A 26,015-nucleotide genomic window follows, 5' to 3' on the forward strand; every position below is an offset into this window, starting at 1 on the left:
CTTGCCCCCTTACATGCCACATTCGGAGGGGGGGAGTGGGTACCTGGTTTTGACGGATACTTCCTGTCCCACTTCCTGCTTCCGTCGTCTCGCCACCTAGGTGTCTCCTCCTCTCTCCTTAGGTGGTCCCTCCCTCTCTGCAATCTTCTGGGACACATCACAGGTCCCATAAGATTGCCTGGCCACTAGGAGAGCGCAGCGTGACTCGCGCATGCGCAGTGCATCATATGCAGTGCGCACCTGGCTGTGAAGCCGCAAGCTGTTACATCTGGGTGCCCAAACTTGCAATGATGGTGCCGTGGAGAGGAGGGGGAGAGGAACGAGGCTTCAGGAGGCCCCATGGCTGGAGCCTGGGACAGGTGAGTGTCTGTTTATTAAAAGTCAGCAGCTACACTTTTTGTAGCTGCTGACTTTTAATAAAATTACAAACAAGTGGAACACCTGCAGCACTTTATGGACCTCATTATTAGTTCACTGATTGTTTTTATGTGCTGCGTTTTTATTTTTTGTCAATGTTATATCGTTTATAAGTCATACAATTATTGAAGAAGGAGAAAGTTAAACATTTAAAACATAAGTAAGCAAAGCAACACCAACAGTAGCTATAGCAAAAATGGCATACAAAGAATGGAAGGATGGCCTCATTTCCAACATCCTCCATTTCATTTTTACATTCAGGTGCCACGTGGGAAGCTTGTCCCTATTCCCATTCCTCCCTGGCACATGAACGTGCCCGCTCCAGGCAGTTGTATAAAACAGGCAGATGGGGGAGAAGCTCATTGAGTGCTGAGTTTCTATAGCAACCTGGCACAGTCAGTGAAACGGAATACCCACCGATGAGATCTACTGATAAATATTTCTGGAATGGCCACTTCAGATCAATGACACAGTAGTAAAATGCATAGCAGGAGGGTGTCCGCTATAAGAAAAGAGATCAGAAGAATATAATAAAATACAAGGACCTAATTGAGAAACAAGTATATTACAGCAGTGAGAGAAAACTTTAATGCCCTGTATACACAAAAAAAATTTTTCCGACAGATGTTGGCTCAAACTTGTCTTGCATACACACGGTCGCACAAAGTTGTTGGAAAATCCGATCGCCAAGTACGCGGTGACCTACAACACCTGCAATAGTACTATAAAGAGGAAGTTCAATAGCCAGTAGTTAATAGCTTGCGTTGGAATTGTCTACACACGATCGGAATTTAAACGATCAGATTTTGTTGTCGGAAAATTTTATATCCAGATCTCAACCTTTATGCGTCGGAAATTCAGATGGGATTGGAGCCTGCACACGGTCGGAATTTCTGACAACACGCTCCGATCGCACATTTTCCATCGGAAAGTCCGACCGCGTGTATAAGGCATTATGCTCATGTACACTGCAGCTAAAAAAAAAAGCTGCTTTTGCAGGCATTTGAGGTTTTATTTCAGCTTGAAAAAGTTTGTGCTTTTTTTGTGCTCTTGTGCACGTTTTTATTGAGCTTCTTCAAGATCCTAAGAGCTCCTTATAAGGTCTTTGTGCTTTTTTTTTAAGGATAAGCATTTTCACATACCCTCCTACATAGTATTTTCTTAACCACTGTATAAACAAAGCAAAAATCTGGAAAAAACATGTCTGCATGTTTCCGTGCTTCTTTGAGCTTTTATGAGCTCTTTGGGGCACTAGTTCCTCTCAAAAATGTGAGTTTGGTGGGAGTTTTTTTCTGCCTGTAGGAGCATATGTCTGAAAACGCCTGAAAAAAGCCATAGGGGTTTATTTACAAAAACAGGAAAGTGCTAAATCTGGTACAACTCTGCATAGAAACCAATCAGCTTCCAGGTTCTATTGCCAAAGTTTAATTTAATAAGATAAAGTTAGAAGCTGATTGGCTGCCATGTGCAGCTGCAGCAGTTTCTGGGTGTACCAGTTTTAGTAAATCAACCCCATAGTGTGCATGGACACATTGACTTACATGGAGGGGAGTTTCCAGGCAGAAAAAAATAAGAGAATAAAGCTCAAAAGACTGTAGAAGCCCCTTCATTGAGTTCCTTTGAGCTGCAGTGTGCATGAGCCCTAACATCACCCCGGTATAGGGAGTGCTGATTTCAAATTATGTTATAAACGAAATAAATATCAGGTTAATAAGTTAATAAGAATAAGCAAATCAAAAATGCAGTTGCTCATTAAATTATTATTATTAGTAGTATTATAATACAGGATTCATATAGCACCAACAGTTTGCACAGTGCTTAACAAAATAAAGGCAGACATTACAGTTACATTACAATTTGGTACAAGAGGAATCAGAGGGCCCTGCTCGCTAGAGCTTACAATCTAAAGGGGAGGGTCAATTGATACAAAAGGTAATAGCTGTGGGAGATGAGCTGATGAAGTAAAACAGTGTATTAGTTAGAAGCAGGATAGGCTTCTTTAAAGAGAAGGGATTTCAGGGATCGTCTAAAGATGGATAGATTAGGGGACAGTCGGACAGATTGGGGTAGGGAGTTCTAAAGGATGGGAGAAGCTCTGGAGAAATCCTGGAGGTGAGCATGGGAGGAGGTGATAAGGGAGATAGAGAGCAGGAGGTCTTGGGATGACCAAAGAGAGCGACTTGGTTGGCATTTTGGGACTAGGTTAGTGATGTAGCTGGGGGGGCAGAATTATGGATGGCCTTGTAAATTATTGTTAGTACTTTGAATTTTATTCATTGGGTGAGTGAAAACCAATGGAGAGATTGGCAGAGGGATGGAGGACACTGAACGGTTGGTAAGGTGGATGAGTCTTGCAGCGGCATTCATTATGGACTGAAGGGGGGTAGTCTAAGTAAAGGTAGTCCAATGAGGAGTGAGTTGCAGTAGTCAAGACGAGAGATGACCAGGGAGTGAATTAGAACCTTGGTGATGTCATTAGTTAAAAAGGGGTGTATTCTGGAAATGTCGCTGAGGCTATTTAAATGAAAGTCTTAAGTTGCAGAATTGTACTAAACTACATTCTCTGCTGAATAGCAGGCATTGTAGGGCTATATAGCTGCTTGCTTTTTCATATTCTCACTATTGTATACCTAATCATAGCGTTGCCCTGTAGTAGACCTTTGTTATTTATTTAAAAAGTTCCAAAAATTTACACAGCACTTTACATACTGTTCATTCACATCAGTCTCTGCCTTCAAGGAGTTTCAATCTAAGCTCCCTGTCTCCCATGCAAACATACACACATCATGATATCAGGCCCAGGACATGTTTGTGTTCATATCAGCTATTGTTATGTACCTTCATCCCTATAAGGAGATAAGAACCTTCAAAATAAATTGACTTTGGGATTTTCACAGGTACTTCATAAATACACTTAAATAAATATTGGAGGATGTTCTACTTAAATTTGACCCTTAAATTTAAGGCATGGTGTCACGGTCTAGAGTCAGGCTTGGATGCCACTAGCTATAGCTGGAGAGAGGTACCCACTGACCAGCTGGATAAGCACCAAAGAAGGTCACTCTGGCAGAGGAAGCAGGCTCACCCGAGGTGTGGAGGTGTGGAGTCTAATTACTAACCGCTGTTCACAAGTTCTACTGATGGCGGAGATGGTCTTTGCTTCATGTTAATACCAAGTCACGGTCCTCAAGATTGCCCCACCAGGAAGTGAGCTGGCTGGGTCCAATAGCAGATATAGCAGGTAGGTATAAGCAGAAGCATATTCAATAAACAAGCCAAGCCAGGTTGGTAACAAGTGGTTGCAGGTTGGGATCAAGCAGAAGCATAGTTGAGAAGCAAGCCAAAGGTCAGCGACAAGCAGTAGGGCAGATATGAAAGGCAACAGGAGTGACAAGAGCGAGATATTGGCTTGAGAGAGCACATGATAGGGCTTTGATACGTTCCAAAAAACTGATTTTGATGGTAGCGGATGTAAATGGATGTAAATGGATGATCATCTGTTTACATCCATTTTTCCATAGAGGTGCATTGATGTCCGTTTTTTCTTCTGTCAATGGATGAAAGAAGCCTAATGCCACGTACACACAATCGGAATTTCGGCAGACTTGGTCCGGCGGACAATTCAATCGTGTGTGGGCTCCAGCTGACTTTTTTTTCCCCCAAAAGTCTGACTGACCTAGAAATAAAACATGTTTCAAATCTATCCGATGGACTAAAAATGGGGGAAACCGTTCGTCTGTGTGCTAGTCCGACAGACCAAATACGATGCAAGGGCAGCTATCGGCTACTGGCCATTGAACTTTCTTGTTTTGTCCCATTAATGTCATCACGTTCAAAACGAACAGACTTTCAAATGGACTTAGTCCGGTCGTGTGTGGCCAAGTACGTTTCATTCAGAAAGTCAGTCGGACCTCTGCAGAAAGTTCGTCAGGAAGACCGTCGGACCTAGTCTGTCGAAAAGTCCGGTCCTGTGTATGCAGCATTAGATTCTGCTATAATTATAGTACTCTTGGTGGATTGATGGCAACATGATGCTCGGGAGGAACCATTGACTTGATGGCTTAGCCTGAACAATCTCTTGTTATCTGATTCTCTGTAGGATTACCCGATTATAGAATAAGGTTTTGGTGTTTTCGCTAATTTTTACACCTCAGGCTGAATATTAAAATAATTAGGTTTTTCCCATTATTGATCTTTTAAAAAAATAATATGTTTGAAGCTGAAAATCTCTTTCCGAAAGAGCGGAATGACTAGCATGGAGGATAATATGCATGGATGGTGTAAAACCTCACAGTGGAGTCTAGTAAATGACTTGTTTCAAATGAACTTATTGTAAAATCATCAGTCTCCTGCCTCCAGCAAGAACAGATTCCATAACACAGCTTTTAAAATTCTCATTTTAATGCTATTGGAGCTCAAGAATATTCACTGTCATGTTCCCATATGTGATAAAAATCTGTGCTGCTATGCATATCTTAGTGCATCAGTTTCTTTCGAAAGGAAGAATAATATCAATACAGGAAACTGGAATTCTTGTCAGCTGTTTGATATTTGTGTTGTTTTTGGTCTTCACCTACACATGCTGTCATTGCTCGCAGTCTAGTGGGTGCAGGAACCATTTGTTTACCTAGATTCCCATTGCCAAACATAATGGAATTCACTTGGCTTAGAATAATGTAAAGCTTCAGTCACATTTTCAAAAAGAAGGAAGAACATATTTTTTAAATTGGTAAATTTAAAGTAGTTGTAAACCTCAGGAAATATGAGCAAAGCATTTCCCTCTATAGTGTGTACTTATCTCAATTAAGATAATTAAGTCTTATTTCTATTAAGCCCAAATATAGTTCATAAGGGATAAAGTGCCACATCCCTATGTAATATACACTATATTGTCAAATGTATTGGGACACCTGACTTTACACGCACATGAACTTTAATAGCATTCCAGTGTTAGTCTATAGGGTTCAGTATTGAGTTGGTCCACCCTTTGCAGCTATAACAGCTTCAACTCTTCTGGGAAGTCTGTCCACAAGGTTTAGTAGTGTGTCTATGGGAAAGTTTGACCTTCCTTCCAGAAGTGCATTTGTGAGGTCAGGCACTGATGTTGTAGAGAAGGCCTGGCTCGCTGCCTCCACTCTAAGTCATCCCAAATGGGTAATATTAGGTTGATGTTAGGACTATGTGCAGACCACTCAAGTTCTTCCATCCCAAACTCATTCAACCATGTCTTTATGGACCTTGCATTGTGCACTGGTCTGCAGTCATGTTGGAACTAGAAGAGGCCATCCCCAAACTGTTGGGAGCAAGAAATTGTCCAAAATGTCTTGGTATGCTGATGCCTTAAGAGTTCCCTTCACTGGAACTAAGGGGCCAAGCCCAACCCCTGAAAAACAACCCCACACCATAATCCTCCCTCCACCAAATGATTTGGACCAGTGCACAAAGCAAGGGCCATAAAGACATGGATAAACGAATTTGGGGTGGAGGAACCTGACTGACCTGCACAGAGTCCTAACCTCAACCAGATAAAACACCTTTGTGATGAATTAGAGTGCAGACTGCGAGACAGGCCTTCTCGTCCACATTATTGCCTGACCTCACAAATGCGCTTCTGTAAGAATGGTCAAACATTCCCATAGGCATACTCCTAAACCTTGTGGACAGCCTTCTCAGAAGAGTTGAAGATGTTGTAGCGGCAAAGGGTGGGCCAACACGAAATTGAACCCTACGGACTAAGACTGGGATGCCATTAAAGATCAAGTGCGTTTAAAGGCAGGTGTCCTAATACTTTTGGTAATATAGTGTATTATAACTCACATTGTACTGTGTAAATATGTTTTTATAAAAATCACTTTGTTTCAGATGTGAGACTTCAGCTCATCTATAGATCATTCGACTTCCATTGGCTATCAACCGTAACAAATGTTGCTGACAGAAGTGGGGGTGGGGAGGGTTTATACATGGCAAGAGTTCATCAATAGCAAAGCATCTAATACATTCTCAGCAATGATTTTAATCATCGTTGTGGGTGTATTATACAACATTGACTGTGATTGACAGAAACAGGTCCTGTAAGTGCCACCATATCCTGTATGCAACATTCATCTACTCATCCCCGATTACTTTAAAACAACTTTACTTAACAAGACCATTTTCAGGCAATTTGTGTTTTTTTCCCTTGTTCACAGTGATTAACAGAAATGGAGTATAGTGTTTACTCTCAATTAGGATAACTGAGCATTTAAAGGGCAATAGTGGCTAAACCGGTAAATGCCACATAGGGCACAATTCACTAAAGGTTATCATGTGACCACTTAAAGCCGGTGATAATGAAAATGTCAACTCTCTTTTGCTTGTATGCGGGTTTTAGCACAAACACCAAAAACGCTTCGAAGTTCAGGTTATCTCAGCCACATATCATGCAGCTTTATACCCAACTCATAGGGTACCTTGAACCCTCAACACAGAGAAGCCATGCTCTACCAGTCATGACTAAATTGCTGGCTGCCTTACGCTTTTGTAGAAAAGCATCATATCAGATGCTTGTGATAACTTACCCAATGGTTTCTCGTGGAATAGCGCCAAACTTTCATACTTAAAAGTCTCCATAGGCAATACTATTCATTTTTTTTTTTTTTTTTTACAGGTTACCGGTTCAGAGTTACAGAGGAGGTATTGGGCTAGAATTATTGCTCTTGCTCTAACACACGCGGCGATACCTCACATGTGTGATTTGAACCCTATTTACATATGTGGGCGCAACTTATGTATGTGTTCGCTTCTGTGCACAAGCATGCAGGGGTACTTAAATTTTTTTTTATTCTTTATTTATTTATTTATTTTTTATACACTTTCGCTTTAAAAAAATTTTTTGGATCACTTTTATTCCTTTTACAAGGAATGTAAACATCCCTTGTAATAGGAATCGTGCGTGACAGGTACTCTTTATGCAGAGATGTGGGCTCTATAAGACCCCACATCTCTCCTTCAGGCCGGATAGACCGAGATAAAAAAATAAAAATAAACTGTCTCTACCTTTCCAGCTGTGTCCCTGGCATTGTTTACTTCTGCTGGCCCGGAAGTGACGTCATAATGTCGCGCCCGGGCCTCCGAGGGTCATAGAGATGACTGGACTGGACTATCTGGTCATCACAAATCTCTATGCTCAACTTCTAGCAGTGATCGATTCGGTCTCCGGCTCACCGAGCGCACGGTAGAAGCTCCGGAGGACAGCGGGAGGAAGGAGACAGCTCTCCCGCTGCCTGTAAGAATGATCAGTCGGCTGAACTGCCACTATGATTGTTCTTACAGTTCAGGGAATGGCCAAAAAAGATGACATCTGGATGATGCCTGCAGCTGCATACAGATATCCCCACTCAAAGTCCAGAACGTCATTTGACGTACCTTGGGCGGGGAGTGGTTAAGGCATACTTCCGGAAAGATAACACATTGAGCTTTTAAGGAGAGTTTCCTTGTGAATTATTCAGAATGGTGTGCGTTATTTTACCGCATACTCGGATGCAGTAAAATATCACTTAGTGAATTGTGCCCACAGAGGGAGATGTGTGGTGCACACAGAATCTGGTGTAGCTGTGCAAAGTTACCAATCAGCTTCTAACTGGAAGCTGATTGGTTACCATGCAGAGTTACACCAGATTCTTTGTGCACCAATTTTAGTAAATCCCCCCCTATAGAGGGGAGTTTGTCCAAACTGGAGCAGCTTATGTCTTTTATTATTGAAACCAAACAAAGCAAGCTGAAGATAAAAGCATAGATGCTGATTGGTTGCCATGCTGGGCTGCTCCAGATTCTGTCCGCTCCAGTTTGGATAAATTCCCCTCATATTGAGGTATTGCTTGTCAAAGGATTTGTAGAGTCATTCAAATAATCTTTGACCCAATCATTCTTGCTACTGTATGCTTTAGGTCTACAAATGTTTTCTTCAAAACCTTCAGTTATATTACTATGCCGGTGACATCCACCCTTAGGTCTCTTCTCAGTTCCCACCTCGGTCCACCAAAGTAACCTTTCTTTCCCATCCATTGATTTAGAGGACAGGTGCTCCCACTGCCACTTTGAATCCAACTATGAACTGCTCATACCACATTTTAGACATCCAGGTACAATGTCATTAGTACTCTTATAAAATTATTGGACACTGATGGATTGTATGAAAGAGGAGTTCCACCCAACTAAACTCCAATCAGGGGAGGTGTAAAATCTTTCAGCAATGTGTTTCATGTTAAGCACAATTAAGCTTAGCTAGTGGTTCACATTAAACTTGTGCTATTTAGTGGATGCATGCATTGGGTAAAGAAACAATGCTGTGTGATTAAGTATTGTGATATTTGAGGGTTTCGGAACATCAACCAGATAGCTTTATAAAAGCAAAGAGTCCTTTTATTTTTCCTAAACAACAGGAAAACAAAAATAGCTTTCTTCAGCATACAAAACATAAACACTCCACAAGCTCTGAAACAAAAAAAAAAAAAAACCCTTGGCTTACCTCCAGTAACACTTGTCCCTTAACTGGGCTGTACAATCCCCACTTCCTTCAGGAGTCAACAGAAGAAGGTCACCACAGTGTCTAGACAATGACCAGCATACAGCTGTACCTCGCAACCGTGTCCGGCTCTCTAACCCATTCAGGACCAAAGTCAGGGTTGGAGGGTCTTTCCCACCTAAAAATATCTCTGAGCCCCCGAAATTCAGGCCACATAAAGGACTTAACAATGTTGGAGAAACTGCAAGTAAAAGTCCCACCTTTTTTCCGGATCACCCCAAAACCTCTCACCCTGCAAAGACATGAAAGCCTAAGAATTTCATCCTGCTATTTGTCATTCCCTTAAATGTACCACAACGCAAACAAAGGGGACACATACCTCCCATCTAAGAACCATGCCTGGCATCCTGTACACTATATATAATAATAATAATCTGTAACTTTGGTCTTGTGCTGTACCAAAACCAGTGCTGGAGGCTTTAACAATTGTTTATGAAATGTTTTCAATTAAAAATATAGGGTATTTTTCGGGACCCCACCTGCTTTTTTAGCAAAGTCTGCAGTTTGTAGCACAGGGTTGGGGAAGACTAAATTATTTTTCTTTTGGTAGTAGCAAAGCAAAGGCAGACTATACTGTACAAGATCTATCTTGCCAGTACTATCAGCTGATCACCCAAATTTCAGATGGCTCTGGCATTCACAGAGATTGGCCCAAGGTCAAACGTAATCAGGCTCGATTGAGTTCAATCCATCCAGTCCATGTCGCTCATTCCTACCACTGAGATAAACTACAAGGCAGCCAAGCAGAAAGCTGCTACATTGCATTTTCTTTGGCCACCCCAATCCCTAAAGAATAAGGTTACCGTGACAACTGCAGTCTTCAGCATGCACAGGCTCCTGCATTAAGTAACTATAGCAACCAGTAAGGACTATGCTATGACTTAATTGGTTTGTACAGTATGAACATAAATAATAAAAAAAAATCTCAAATTACACCTAGTACATTATATATTTTTTTTTTTATTACATTTAGAGTCTGAATAAAACCAGATCCAGATCTAGAAGACCTTTCAGAATTCAAGTTTGATATTGAAATAGCACATGCATTTACCATTTCCACTAAAAAGAAACATGCTCCTTCTGGGGAAAGGGCAAAAGCAGCCTGCGACAATGATTTATGCCCTTTTCTGCTCACCTCGCTCAAGTACATCATCGAGTGTGTCATGCATATGTACATATTTCAAGAGAGCTCTCTGGGCACCTGGTACAGTCGCTAAACTAAATTTATCCTTGTTCCTTCCATGAACATTGGTTAGGAAGGATGGAAAGGACATGTAGTCCCCTGACGCACAACAGGGAGATGCACTAGTGAAGGATTTCGGAACGAGCTAAGTGAGCCACACGGAGACTTCCAGACAAAATTAATTAAAAGGGAATTTGACTGTCATCCAGATATGCATTCTTCTAACTACAAAAGACAGCATGGCAGCTGCTAATCCTATAGGTCAACAAGTAATCATGTAATTTCTGGAAGTCCCAGCATCCTGTGCATTGTTTGATGCAAATACGGAGAAGCACAATTCACCTAGGGGAAACAATGCTGTAGCTTTTAAAAACAAACAAAAAAATCAAGAAATAGGTCCAGTCCTGGAATGGTAAATAAACAAAGGGATGTATTAAAAATTTTAAGTATGCCAATGGGACTTTGTTTATCAGATGATCTGGAAATAGCACTTCTCCCTATTTAAAGTGATATTAAAGGAGAAGTACAGCCAAAGCTTGTTTACCTGTACTCCTCCTATGGATCACAGGAGTGCAGTTCATTTTGCACTCCTGTGATCCGTTTTCAGCAAACAGCGGGCTGAAGTCTGCTGTCTGCTGATGTCACAGAGCAGGCCCAGGCTCAGGCAAGATCGTGACCATGGAGTCAGGATCCGCCCACATGCCTGGAGCACCCCCCAGCTCACTCCTCCACAGCTCAGCGCTTCAGTGAGCACCTGGGGGGGGGGGGGGGGGGACGAGCAGAGAGCAGTGACTGACAGTCAGTAGCTCTCTGCTCTGGGAGCTGTGAGAACCGAGCGACCTACATTGTTTGATCACTCAGTTCTCTGTGTTAGAGGTGCCGGGGGGACAGATGCAGCATCAGACCAATGCTGAATCTACCTAGATAGATTGATATCTTGTGAGCTACCGTAGAGACGACCAACCTAAATCGCAACTAACATCAAACTTAATGTTAAATGATGTAAATAGAAATTAAACTGTGGACCACTACACAGCCGCTTAGCTTTAATCACACTCACATAATCTGTGTAAAAAGTAATTGAAAAATCAAAAAATGCAGCGCTATGTGATATTAATCTCACAAATGTAAATACCAAGAACTAGAAATAGTTCTTGATATTTACATTTGTGAGGTTAATATCACATAGCGCTGCATTTTTTGATTTTTTCAATTACTTTTTACACTGAATCCACCTAGGTAAGTATGATTGGGGGGAAAAAAAAGAACCCCATACTTTTCTTTTAAAGGCACTTTTTTTTTTTGTAAATAGCAAACATGTCATGTTGTTTTCTAAATAGTGCAGCGCTGTGTCTCATTAAATAATGTGCATACAAAATTTGTATTAAACATTTCATGATCAAAAAAATATTTTAAATTAAAAAATGAAAATGTCAAAAAATTATAAAAAAAAACAGTTCATCTGTGTCATTGCTTCCAAAACAATCACCACTGTGTGTGTTCGTCCTCAAAAGGACCAATATCCAGTGAACACCTTCACCAGATAAAGCACTCACCTCAAAGATGAATGTAAAAGCATAGACAAATCACTCCTCGTGTCCACCACAATGGATCAACGTTCACTCTCCAATGGTAATGCTACAGGCTCCAGACTGTTCCTCTGTGTGGGTCATCAGTGTTTGTATTGCTGTCAGACAAACTTTCCTTCACTTTCTCATAAGTGCTCAATCACACTATGACTTCCGTAGGTTATAGACATGAAACAACAAACACAAGTGCCATAGTGTACTCTGCATGTTTTTTAAAATTAAACTAAGGAGCCAAGCCCAACCCCTGAAAAACAACTCCCCACCATAACCCCCCCCCCCCCCTCCACCAAATGATCTGGACTAATACACAAAGCAAGGTTCACAAAGGCATGAATGAGTGAGTTTGGGATGGAGGAACTTGATTGACTTGCACCTCAACCTGATAGAACACCTTTAGGATGAATTAGAGCAGAGACTGCGAGCCAGGCCTTCTCGTCCAAAATCAGTGCCTGGCCTCACAAATGCGCTTCTGGAAGAATAGTCAAACATTCCCATAGACACACTCCAAAACCTTGGGGATAGACTTCCCAGAAGAGCTGAAGCTGGTATAGCTGCAAAGGGCGGGCCAACTCAATATTGAACCCTACGAACTAAGACTGGGATGCCATTAAATTTCATGTGCATGTACAGGCGTGTGTCCCGATACTTTTGAAAATATAGTATATGTATTTAGCTGTTTGCCAAAAGTTCAACTTTAGTATTTACAGTATTTATATGGTCACCCTGTATGAGATATCTATCTGCTATTTTCTCTGTTTGATGCGGTTCAAATACTCTTGTCCCACAAGTACGTTTCTTAGATGTTAGGGCAGTGGTCATCAACCCTGTCCACAGGGCCCACTAACAGGCCAGGGGTTTGCAAGATAACTGAAATACATCACAGGTGATATCATTTGCTGCTCAGTGATTACAGTATTCTAGTCTCCATCTCCCCAAGATAATACATAAAGCCTGACCTGTTAGTGGGCCCTGAGGACAGGGTTGATGACCACTGTGTTAGGGAGCACACATGTAAAAAATGCTTAGGGTAAGTTCCCATTTGTGCAGTGCAGTAATGCGGGCACAAAAAAAATGGTATTCCTTTTGCAGAGGCGAGGAAGTGCCATTAATTCATGATGGCACTCCAGTGCACCTTGCTAAAGCACACACACAATCGCATTCCAAAACAGATAATAACAAAGTGGTGCCGCTCAATTTAAAAACGTGTTTGCACTTCTTTGGTGTAGGGCAGTTCATTGAAATTAACTACTCTACACCAAAGAAATGCAAAAACATTATGGTTAAGGAAGGCTATATGTTGTGTAGCGCCTTGTTCAGAATGTATTATAGACTCCACCCAATTTTACAATAGGGCTCTTTTCATACTTATGCTGGTGCGGCGGTAGGATGGTACAAATGTGTTTTTGCGTATCATGTTTAGGGCAACCCGTTCATTTCAAAAGAGCCACACTGAAATGAACGGATTTCAATGTGGCTCTTTTGAAATGAACGGGTTGCCCTAAATATGATACGCAAAAACACATTTGCACCATCGTACAGCCGCACCAGCATAAGTATGAAAAGAACCCTATTGTAAAATTGTGTGGAGTCTATAATATATAATATAATACATTTTGAACAAGGCGCCACACAACATATAGCCTTCCTTAACCAGCTTTTGGTAATTTACCAATATATGATGGCCATCTAATATCTTCAGCCAGGTTTAATGGAATTTAGGACATTTGTTGCGCTGTTCTCAGTTCTCTTTTTTACCCAATTTTCATCTAATCTTTTCTATGTTTGCCTCCAGCTGAGAAGAAGAAGTAGAGGATGTACCTTTGACAGTGCTCAATTGTGTATGTTATAACCAGTTAGCATGCAGGGAGCAATGATCCTTGTGACTACGTTGTAGCCTATGATTACATAGAAAGGTAAAAGTTTTTGAAAAAAAAATAAAAGTGAGGAGTCTATTAAAGTATCAGTATATGGAATGTTTACAAAATGCCAGCAATGAAATACAGTTATCAAGAAATCATGAATGGTGCAGGCAAGAAAGCATTGGTTTGAAATGGCACAAAGGCTGTCATTAAGATAACACTGCTCGGTAAATAGCTCTTTGTCACCATTTCTTGTCCGTTTACCTTACTGTACCGAGAGGACACCTGTAATGGGCAGCTAGCTCACTGTAATTTTGCTCACTGTGGATTCTTTGTATGAGCAAATGAAACATCACAGAAATGGAACTGAAATGTCTTTCCTTAGCATTTTAATTTTCAAGAAAACAAATATTATTTTAAGCATTATAGCTGGGTTAACTAAAATTATATCAATATGCCAAGCTTTATATCTTTTTCTTAAAACCACAAATTGTTTCTTTTGTCAATGTTAAAGGTCAACAAAAAACAATCTTTAAGGTTCATATGGACTTTGGTTGGGTTGGGTCATGCACTGAGTTTGTGGGGTTGATTTAGGCTGCTTTCACACCAGGCACATCGGTGCCATCGGCGGTAAAGCACCGCTATTTTTAAGGGAGCTTTACCATTGTTTTTGAGGAGGTTTTTGGGAGCTAGGTCAACAAAAATTGATCTTTAAGGTGCACATGGACTTTGGTTGGGTTGGGTCATGCACTGAGTTTGTGGGGTTGATTTAGGCTGCTTTCACACCGGGCGCATCGGTGCCATCGGCGGTAAAGCACCGCTATTTTTAAGGGAGCTTTACCATTGTTTTTGAGGAGGTTTTTGGGAGCTAGGTCAACAAAAATTGATCTTTAAGGTGCACATGGACATTGGTTGGGTTCGGTCATGCGCTGACTTTGTGGGGTTGATTTAGGCTGCTTTCACACTGGGGCATCGGCGCAACCGGCGGTAAAGTGCCGCTATTTTTGGGCACTATCTGTTAAAACGACCCGGAAAGCACTGCTGCATCTGCGCTTTGTCAGTGGTTTGGTGGTGCTACACATTCATTTCAATGGGCAGGGGCGGTTAAGGAGCTGTGTATACACTGCTCTGAAACCGATCCAAAGATGCTGCTTGCAGGAGTTTTTTTAACGTCCTGCCAGTGCATCGTCTCAGTGTCAAAGCCCTTGGGCTTTCAATCTGAGACTGCAGGGGGCCGTTTTTTGTTTTGTTTTTAGCCCAAAAGCACCGGAAAAATGCCTCAGTGTGAAAGGGGTCTAAAAGCAAAAAGACTGCGAAGTTCATTAGCTCCAGAGCTTAGTAAATGAGGCAAAGCTTCACTTTCCAAAGAATACCCATTCACAGGTTCACAGGCAAGGAAAAAAAAAAAAAAAACAGCATTTTTGCTTGCGAGTGATTGGATGATGGAAGTCAGCAAAGCTTCTGCTCATTTACTAAGCTCTGGAGCAACTGCACTTGCAATCTGCAACTGCACTTTGTAAAGTGCAAAGTCTATTTGCCTTTAGTAAATCAACCCGTGTGTCTCTTATGGAGGATTACAGAGTTAAACTCTCATGAAGTTACTAACTATTTGCCATAGCATGGAGTTTCAATGCACCTGTAATAAAAATATATTAGAGTGGTTCCAAAAGCAGAAGCTTTTTTACCGTAATGCATTCTCCTCATTAAGGTAAAAAAAAAAAAACTTCTGCATGCATCTCCCGCATCAGCCTCCTTGTTCTTAACTGAGCCTGCTCTCAATACAGCGTGTGCATGAGAGCAGCAGCTCTCTGCTCTCTCTCTCTCCTCACTGGACAGAGAGGCAGCAGTGGAAGCCATTGGCTCCTGCTGCTGTTAATCACAGCCAGTGAGCAGAGAACAGGGAGTGAGACTGAGCCATGCTCTGGGGGTCAATGAACACATGGAGCACTCAAGATCAAGCCTACATGAGTGCCCCCATAGCAAGCAACTTGCTCTAGGGGCACTTGGCAGAGGGAGGAGCCAGGGGCACCCAGTGGGGGACCAAAGAGGGGAAGGAACCATTGCACAGAGCAGGTACCTATGGGCATGTTTGGTAATTTAATTACTTTACTTTAATTAATAGAGCATAGCAGCAATGCCAGCCTCAATGTCCACCCCACTCTGCATTAAATCTAGTCCTGTAGTTGCTTAAAGCAGTAGTAAACTGCCTCAAAAATAAAAATAAATCTGGCTCCCTTCAGGCACCACATACTAACACATTATGACAGACTTATCAACACATGGAGCCCTCCAACATGGCCCCCCGCCGCTTCTGTCTTCACCAGTCTTCCTCCTGGGTTCCCAGGCTCTGTCTGTATGAATGGTCGAGGCTGCGATGATGTCAATCCCGAGCATGGAGCTCTGAATGTACTGCACGGGTATGCCATCACTTCAGAGCACAGGCCCCTGTGACGTAACCGGCTACATCTCCTGTGAATATCTTTTCAACAGTGCAAGTTTGGGAGATGTATGCCAGGAGAAGAAAATGTCCCGACATAAGGAATTCCCACATAAATACTGTCTGAGTTGATGGGCGAATTCAGAAAATGTCTTTCCTGCAAACCGTGGTTACTGGAAAGAAATTTGCTGTGTATGGTTGGTAGGGGTGAGCCCGATGTTTGCCTGTTTGCCGAACAGCGAACAATATTCATTGTTTGTGGCAAATTTGAAAGCCGTCGGAACATTTATTTTTAAAAATTTGGCACAGGGTTCCCCTTAATTTCCATATCAGAACTGAAGGGCCTGGTATGAATTTTAGGGGGACCTCAACTCAATTTATTTTTTAAATTTTGGTTCAGGGTTCCCCTTAATATTCATACCAAACCCAAAGAGCCTGATAATGGACTGGGGGGGTAAACCCACGCTCTTCTTTTCAATGAATTTTATCTATATTGCCGAGACCCAACAAATCATTACAGCCACGATCAGTTTTAAATGACAATTTTTCCTTTAGAAATCGAATTTTGCTGCGGTACTGTTCCAAACATGGGAACTTTACAGGCATACTATAGACACCCCCCAGGCAGGATATTTAAAACAATATTTAATTTTTATTGTTTCACTTTAAGCATTAAAAAACACTGCTCCTAAAAAAAGTCATTTAAAAAAAAACTTTTGCATTGATACAGGTCCCCAAACACTTTTCATGACAATAACTTGCATATAAGTCTTTAAAATGTGCACTTTTGATTTTTCATGTTCATGTTCCATAAACTTTTAACGGTGTTCACGTGCTCTGCCAAATTTATTGCCTGTTCGCATGTTCTGGTGTGAACCGAACGGGGGGGGGGGGGGGTGTCTGTCGGTGTTTGGCTCATCCCTAATGGTTGCCCTTGGAGTCCAAATGAACTTGTGGTGACAAATCCTCCCTTAGCCATAATTAAAATAAACGCTATAACAAAGACACATACTCATTTTCTTATTCAGTTGTGTTGCTTCTCATGGAACCTTGCACTTATTATCCTTTAAATCTAATAAAATGGATTTCTAAATGCATTCATATGTAATTAGCTATCATTATCCATTGTTGTGTGCAGTGATTAACAGGGAGGTGAAACTTAATAATGTCTGCATTTTCAGATAAAAGATTGTTACACTGTGTCTTGTGTAACCTATACAACCATGCTATATTTAGATACTTTGGCATTGTGATCTATAAAGAGAACATTGTATGTTCAAATACAAATAGGCCTTTCGTTACTGATAAATTACCTTGTTAATGTAGCTTTGTTACTATGGTGAATCAGTCAGGGAATATAGTTTGCTATTTATAAGTACACATATATACAGTAAATATGCCTTGTATTTTAGGGAATAAAATATATGATTACCAGTAGGAGTATAGCCAAATGCAAAATTGAGCCTATAGGTGGTCTATAGGTGGCCATTGGCAGAAAGCAGTCTTCTCCTAACAACAGCAAGTGAGAAGATATCTAATCACCCATCTTGGAATACACGGGTACCTACTGCTTAGTGCCTTGTGACTTGGCTGATGGAAAGACGTAGTCAACAAACGAGAAGAAGGAATGGTTGGCCCAGTTGTACAAGGTGGGAATTCCCATGTGTTATAAAGAGCCCTTCGACTGTCAACACCTGAAATAGCCTTAAAGGATAAGTTCACCTTTGGGAACATGTTACATATTCCACCTTTTTATAGGGTGGAGCATGTAACATGTTCCCAATGCTGCAGCTGTTGTGCGATCCCCCCAACCCTCTTGGGACAGCAGTACGGGGGGAGGTTCCCGTACTAGCTGTCACTTTTCTAAATCAGCGTGCCCGTGCCGGTCTCCGCCCACATGGCCACATCATTAATTTACACAGATCTATGTGTGAATCAACTACAAGCCCCGACATCCTTTACTGCTGTCGACTTTGTAGTTCTCATTGAACTACCAAAGCACTGTGGAGCGTCATGGTAGTTCTACTGATCGCTGGTGCAATGCTTTCGCAGGTTCCAAAAAAAAAACACATGTTTCTACCTGCAAAGAATATCCATTTATTATTTTTTTCAAATAAGTAAACTTATCCTTTAAATCAGGGGTCTCAAACTGGTAGCCCTCCAGCTGTTGTAAAACTACAAGTCCCATCATGCCTCTGCCTGTTAGAGTCATGCTTGTGACTGTCAGCCTTGCAATGACTCATGGGACTTGTAGTTTCGCAACAGCTGGAGGGTCACCAGTTTGAGACCCCTGCTTTAAATGGCTTAAACCTTACTAAAGGGTCATATTAGGCTGTCTAATTGGCAGGTGGAATCCTTTTGCATAGGAATTGTAGTCACAGCATCTATAGCTTCAGCTGAGCTGAAGTTCAGTTCCTATAGCATCCTTTATAGCTCCACTGTGAACATACTGCATTGCTTGGCTTTACAGTGAAGTAATCCAATAATGTCATAAGGGTTCCTAAAACAGTCACCGTATTATGCATTTCCTAATGTGCCAATGGAAACCTTAAAATCAACTCAGAAATACTCATCATTTTAAAAATCCCAAAGCAATCTAACCTACAAAATGTCAATCACAGCAAGAAAATGTTCTTGCAGAAAAAGTGTGTCTAAGCAGACTTATGCCGCGTACACACGAGCGGATTGTATGGCGTACTTAGTCAGTCGAAACACATTTCAGCGGACAATCCGCTCGTGTGTGGGCTTCAGCGGACTTTTTCAGCGTGCAGTCCGGAGTACTAAGAATTTCGTTTTTTTCGAAATTCTGTCCGTCGTACTTTGGTTTCAGCGGACAATACGGTCGTCAGTATGCTAGTTCAACGGACTAAGAATGGCGCATGCCCAGAAAGGATTTACACGGCGGAAGGGTGCTTTGCTGTGTCTTGGACTTCCTATTTCTAGTCCCGTCGTACGTGCTGTACACATCATCACGCAAGCTTTCGACGGACTGTTTGTGTATCCGTGTGTGGTCAAGTCCATTCAGTGGAAACTACAATGGATTGTCCGTCGGATTGTATGACGGACTAAGTACGCCATACAATCCGCTTGTGTGTACGCGGCATTAGAATTAGACACCAGCAATGTTCAATATCAGTATTAATGGGGAAAAAAAATTGTCTGTGGTTTAAAAAAAGGGTAAAGGACTTAAATGGAATTAAGATAGTGTGAATTAACCAGAAGCCCACTGATAGACTAGCCAACAAAAAAAATATAAGCAACCTTCATTTAAAACAGCTGTTGTGTATACAGTATCTCTCTGTGTTTTCTTTATTTGTCAGAGTATTATGTAAACTCTAAATAAAGATATTAAAAACAAAAAACAAAAAAAACAGCTGTCAGTTATAAACATGTGTACAGAAGCTCTGAACCTGTATAGAGCACGAAGGGTTACTTTACTTTTAAAACAGATTAGGTTCCATTTGATCATTACTGGTCATAATGACTGCTATTTTTGGCAGTGAGAAGCAATGAAATCCACAATTAACAATGACATTGTTGCATATAACAACGATTACGGCAAATTACACATGCTATAGCTTAGTGAATTGAGCCCGTTGCCTCGTTTAATATGACCAGAGATACTGATGAACTTTGTAAATAACGCCTATTGCTCCTGCTTTTTCCTTAACTCTGCTTCGAAAGCTGTTGTCACAGACACTAGTCAGCGTAAACATTGCTTTAATAAAATTCAGCTTGTCTGCAGTCTACACTGTAACTGCACACATAGAATAATAGGCAACAAGGAGGCATCTGTTCCCTATACTTGTTTAATGGCTCATACAGTGTGTAGTCCTTCATGAAGAATAGCAGACAACTTTAGGATGACTGTGGAAACCCAAAACGATTGAATATTCGTAAATAAGGGGGTGCTTTGAATTATTCATTTTTGTATTCCAATGTCCATCAATGGTGTTGGAAATGGTATGGCCATGGCCGTGTCCCTGTCTAGGAAAGACACATTATTAGTGGTCGTTGAGAACAAGAGCTTGAAAACTTTATTTCATTTCTTGAAAATACAATATATTTAGCAAGCCAGCAATAAAAAATAATAATAATATGAAGGCTATATAGAAAATCTCTATGCTCAATTCTAAAACTGCCACATTGGGAGCGAAGAATTATTGACAATGACAGTTACTGTGCGTTATGCTGACTTATCTAGGAGCATCTAAATCACATTAGCTATATATAATGCCTTCCATACTTTTATGCTGATTAACAGATTCCTAATTACATTTTTGCATAAACATGAGACAAAATAATTCATAGCACATATGCAGGGTTTGATTGGCAAGTATTGTGCCTCTTCACAATGCCTATGATATGGCTAAATCAGTTTTCAGTTGATTTTAAAGGACTGTGACCAAGAGAATTGAACGTCAAGTCTAGAAAAGAATATGAACTAATTCCTTAAATTGTTTTTCTGCAGTCTTCAGCAGATGTTCTGCATGGTTGGATCCGACTTGACAAGCACTGCCTATTAGCTAGTCTATAACTCTATGAAACCAGAGAAATCAAAGTTATTACTAATTTGTTCTGTAAGTCGATTTGTACTTTGAAGAATGAATATTAATAATCTGTCACTGTGTTATTGTGAAAAAAAAAGGAAAAAACAGCGCATCAAAAGATAATGGAACCTATCTTCTAACACCCAGTGTCTTCATTGTAATTCATTCATGTCAAATTAGCTATCTCGTTCCCACCAACTTTCTACATTAAGCTCTCCACCTACAAGATGGTGATTTTCTCAATTTATTTTGAACAACTCAAGGCATCTGAGTCAGAATAAGCAATTCCAGAAAAGAAACAGCAATAGAGATAAGATAGAAACGTATAATTTAGCGTGTATATGGTGAATATAGCACACTCTTAAGCAGACAGTCATTTGCATCTGGTAAACGAAGTCTATTTTTTTAGGGTTGCGATGGCATGCTTATTTCTGAGTCCTGGTATTGTATACAACCTGAAATATCTCTTCAAACACAATTTCATGGTGCTCAAAAGTCTTGTAAGCATAATTAAAAAAAAAAAAAAGATAATACCGTCTTGAGTGACTAGCATATATATCATTATTTTAATAGGTTTGTAGTCAAAGTTCTGTATTAAAGCACAGAAGGTGGACAATAAATTGTATTAAGAAAGCACGCTTATCTGCTTGAAAATAAACACAGGATGTGCATTGGGTTTCACCACACTGATCACTGGAGCTTAGCAGTTAGGTCCCATGCTCGTGGGATTTCTGATCTGCCTGTCCCTTTTTTTTAGGTGGACCCGATCGGAAGCTCCATGTGGGTCTATGGGCAGGCGGCTGATATAAACTGACTTGTCTCCATGTCATCCACCTACATTCAAGTCCATGCAGGTCCAGAATTATAAAAGCAAATTACTTAATCCTTTTCCATTTTTCCAGGCCTAAATTTGAAAAATTGAAGGTCGTCTCATGTAAATGGACACAAACTCTTTTACATCCAGCTGCCCATAGAGCCATCACAAGTCCACTCTTGTCTGCTGAGTAAATGCAGAAACAAACTAAATAGACACAGATGTAAAAAAAACAAAAAAAAATAAACGATATCCGTCCCCGTTCAGCTTTGATTCATCAGAGGATCTGCTCACAGATCCTCTGACAAATAGAGTGGGCAAAGACTGTGTGAAAGGGCCCTAAGATATGAGAGGCTATGTTCCATTGGAATCCTTCTTATACAGGGAAATTGCAAACACTTCAGTGCAGAAGTGAACTGACAAGGGTTCCAATACAGCAGTGGTTCTCAAACCTGCCATCAAGTACCCCCAACAGGCCATCTTATGGGAATTTCTCTTAGATAAAATAGCTGTCTAAAATTCCAAGTCATTGACTCTGATTTAAAGCACCTGTGCAAGAATAAAGGAAAACCTGCAAACCTGGCCTGGCCTGTTAGGGGTACTTGAGGACAGGGTTGAGAACCACTGCAATAAAGTATACTGCTTTTGTCAGCTTACTGAGTTAGATTAAATTGATGATTGGCTATCAACAGAGATAGACTAAAGCAGAATGGGGCCCTAAGAAAGATATCACCTCTGCTTCCTCTCCCAATCCTTTGCTTGATATTAATAATTGCAAAATGCAGAAACTATGTCCCATTTGCATTGTCTGTACTGCCCTTGTCCACATAATAAGACACAAGTGCCTTGAAGTGTATTGTCCTAGTTGGACAGCGTTATCATTTCTAATATCCCCCTGGATTACTGCAAGAGCATGAATGTTATCATTGGACCCCCTGGACATTCATCAGGCCCCAAGCTAGGTTGCCTTTTAAAAAATCGTGTTCAGGCGGTGTACATCCTGTATCTGGGACACAGGTACACAATGGGTAAACCTATTATTTATTCATATTTTCGAACCCTCAATTTCCACATTCCTGGATTGCATGACCCTCTGTAGACACACAGTTCACCATCATCACTGTTAGGGACCAACGCAAACTATGAGTCTGACACCTAACAAAGGCAAAGGAAGCTTAATGACATGGTTATTTAGTATGATTGTTAATCAAAAAAATTGGTTAGAGGGGTACTCCAGAAATGGCAATACTCCACATTTACTTCACCACCCTCAGGGCAAAGTCACAGGTTTCCTGGCAAGAAAGCCCACCTCCCACTCATTCATCTTTGCTTCCAAAAGAAAATGTATGGGCTAGCATGTAACCTTATTCCAGGATGTATTGGTTGGATGTGAGCATCCAATCCTCCTCACTAGTAATAAACCTGGGATTTGTTTGTGGCAGGATCTTAAAATGGAAGTAAACCCTTCCAAACAACTTTGACCTACAGGTAAGCCTAGATTAAGGCTTACCTGTAGGTCCAAGTAATATCTCCTAAACCTATATGGTTTAGGAGATATTTGCCCGAAAATGGGCACCACTGTCTACGGCGCATGCGCCGTAGACAGCGGCGCGCAGGCGCACTAAATGCGGCAAGTCCAAGAATGGATTTGCCAAATTTGTCGACTCCCGTGCGCATGCGCGGGAGTGACGTCATCGCGGCTCCGCCGAATGGCAGCATCGGAGCTCCGAGACGCGACTCCCGTGCGCATGCGCGGGAGTGACGTCATCGCGGCTTCTCCGCTGTCATTCGTCGGAGCTGCGAGAGACGCCACAACCAAGATGGATGCGGCGGACTACAGGTGACAGCGGCGACTTCGCTGGCTCCTGTGTCAGGTAAGTGACACATAATGAGCTACTATGCGATGCATAGTAGTCCATTATGCTTTACCTTTGCAGGGAAAAAAAGAGGAAGTAAACCCATCAGGGTTTACTTCCTCTTTAAGGCCCCTTTCACACTGGGACGGAAGGTGCGTCAGCGGTAAAGCACCACTATTTTTAGCGGTGCTTTTACACTTTAAGTGACCAAAAGGGAGAAAATAGTTAAAATAATTTGTAGGCATTAGATACACTTTAGGTTTAGCTTCAAGTGCAGCTTATACCCACTTGTAGATATTGTTTTTATTATTATTTGAACAATTCAAAGCATCCCACAAATTTTACTCTATTACAGCTCACCAGTACTTTAGATGTAGGCTTCGGGAACTTTTTTTAGCCTATGTATTGGAGATGAAGAGGGAAGGAAGGGTTTGCAGTCCAAATTAGTAGAGCATCCTAGGTGTGACGAGGCTTGCTCCTCCATGGATACAGTGCAATGAGTGAGCGTTATCATCTAAGGGTAGGAAGCATGTTACTGGCAGGATTACCAAGCAAAAATCTATTTAACCTCTTTCCGCTGATCACATGTATATATGCGGCCACTCAGTGGGTGGGCTTTAAATCCCAGTAAACACGGGCAGAATGCCAGAAAAACATTCAAAAATTTTTCTAAAAAATGACCGACATTCTGCCTGTGTGTATGTCGGTCTGTCAGATGTGCAGTCAATAGTAGAGAGTGCTGATAAGAGTGTTTTGGCGGGGGGCCATCCCCCTGTCAGAACACAACAGCTCAGCGGGGGAGATCACTGAACTAACCTTGCATCGTTAGTACAGTGGCTCAGACCAATGCCGACAGTTTTTTTCATTCGACCTGTGTGGTTGAATGAAAAAAAAAATGAATAGTGTGTATCTGGCCTAATGCTCATCAGCCGCATATATGTGTGTATATGTAAACAGTTTACTGTGCTGAGAACAGTAATTACAGTGTTACAAAAAGCTTCCAATGCATACTTGCAATCGAGAGCTTTCAAATAAGTGACCTCTGTGACAGCCAATCACAGCCGTTACATGATCAGAATGCCCTCCTCTGCCTCCCGACATTCCGATCCATTTAAAGGGCCGAGAGGCGGCAACAAGAAGAGGTTAACCATTTAATTAACGGAATTTTTTCCTCCTTAGTGACCAGGCCATTTTTTTGTGATACATCACTGCGCCGCATTAACTGACAATCGCGCAGTCATGTGACGCTGTACCCAAACAAAATTGACATCCGTTTTTTCTACAAATAGAGCTTCCTTTTGGTGGTATTTGATCACCTCTGCTGTTTTTATTTTTTGTGCTATAAACAAAAGAAGACAGACAACTTAAAAAAAACACAATATTTTTTCTTTTGCTATAATAAATATCCAAAAAAACGAATTTCTTCATCAGTTTAGGCCAAAATGTATTCTTCCACATATTTTTGGTAAAAAAATCGCAACAAGCGTATATTGATTGGTTTGAGCAAAAGTTATAGCATCTAAAAAATAGGAGATATATTTATGCCATTTTTATTATTATTATTTTTTTTACTAGTAATGGTGGTGATCAATGATTTTTAGCGGGACTGCTACATTGCGGCTAACAGATCGGACACATTTGACACTTTTTTGGGACCAGTGGCATTTATACAGCTAAAAATAGCCACTGATTACTGTATAAATGTCACTGGCAGGAAGGGGTTAACATCAGGGGGTGATCAAGGTGTTAAGTGTTCCCTAGGGAGGTGTTTCTAACTGTTGGGGAAGGAGACTGACAGGGAGTAGAGAGAGAGCGCTGTTCTTGGTCACTAGGAACAGCAGATCTCTCTCTGCTCCCCTGTCAGAATGGGGACCTCTCTGTTTACATTGACAGATCCCCCTTCTGGCTTTGAGGAGCGATCGCGGGTGGCCGTCAGACACCGCGGCCGCTGGCCACATCAGCTCCTACGTTGCACCGCGGCCGCGCGTGCCCCCTATACCCCTTAAAGCGGATGCTGCACAGCTACAGCGATTTGCACACGGAAGCCAACCAGCACTGCAGAGCGGGGAGACACCAACCGTAGTGTTTCTCTACATCCACACGGGGAGCTATTCCCATAGGTCATGGGACGCTTGGAGTGACTTACTGACTTGGAGCTTTATTTAAAGTTCTGACTAGCCTCCCATCTCTGATATATCAATGGACTCTGTCAAATTTTCATAAATTTTGACCCTTTGCTGATCACCAGGCAAATGTTAATACAGGGAACATCTGGTTCCTTGACTTTTACCACTTTTTGGTTGGCACCCACCCACGCCCCCCGCTGGCACAGCTGTTTCACCCATTCTTTTTAACAATATGTTGCATGTAAAACAAAATTATGACCATGCATATTCTGATGAAGGAGCTTTAACCAGAAACGCGTTGGGTACTGGGCAGCACTATATACCAGAGAGTACTAATTTCGCTGTCATATTTTTCATGCAACTTGTTGTTTTTTGTTTTTGTTGTGTTTTATGTCTGCAGATTTTTGTAATATTCTGATGTCCTTTTTAATATTGATCACCTTATAATCGTATGTTTTTATGCATATTCAATAAATATCTGTTTGCATAAATACACGTGTGCGTTGCCTACAAAATCCTAATGAAGGGGGATTTTTTTTATTTTTCTACCATTATTTAACAGAGCCTTGCGAAAACGGCAATTATGAATAAAAGCACAAGCGGCAAAACAATCAATTCTTG

General features: G+C 41.3%; 1 protein-coding gene across 35 annotated transcripts in view; it reads left to right on the forward strand.

The window, feature by feature from the left end:
* NRXN1 (neurexin 1) overlaps positions 1-26,015 on the forward strand; it is a 1,923,519-nt gene that overhangs the window by 1,807,996 nt on the left and 89,508 nt on the right. The gene's annotated exons all lie outside the window — the stretch shown is intronic.

The sequence above is a fragment of the Lithobates pipiens genome, unplaced genomic scaffold (assembly GCF_037356315.1).
Source record: "Lithobates pipiens isolate NorthernLeopardFrog02 unplaced genomic scaffold, aLitPip1_a1.2 Scaffold_18, whole genome shotgun sequence".
NCBI classification, from domain to species: domain Eukaryota; kingdom Metazoa; phylum Chordata; class Amphibia; order Anura; family Ranidae; genus Lithobates; species Lithobates pipiens.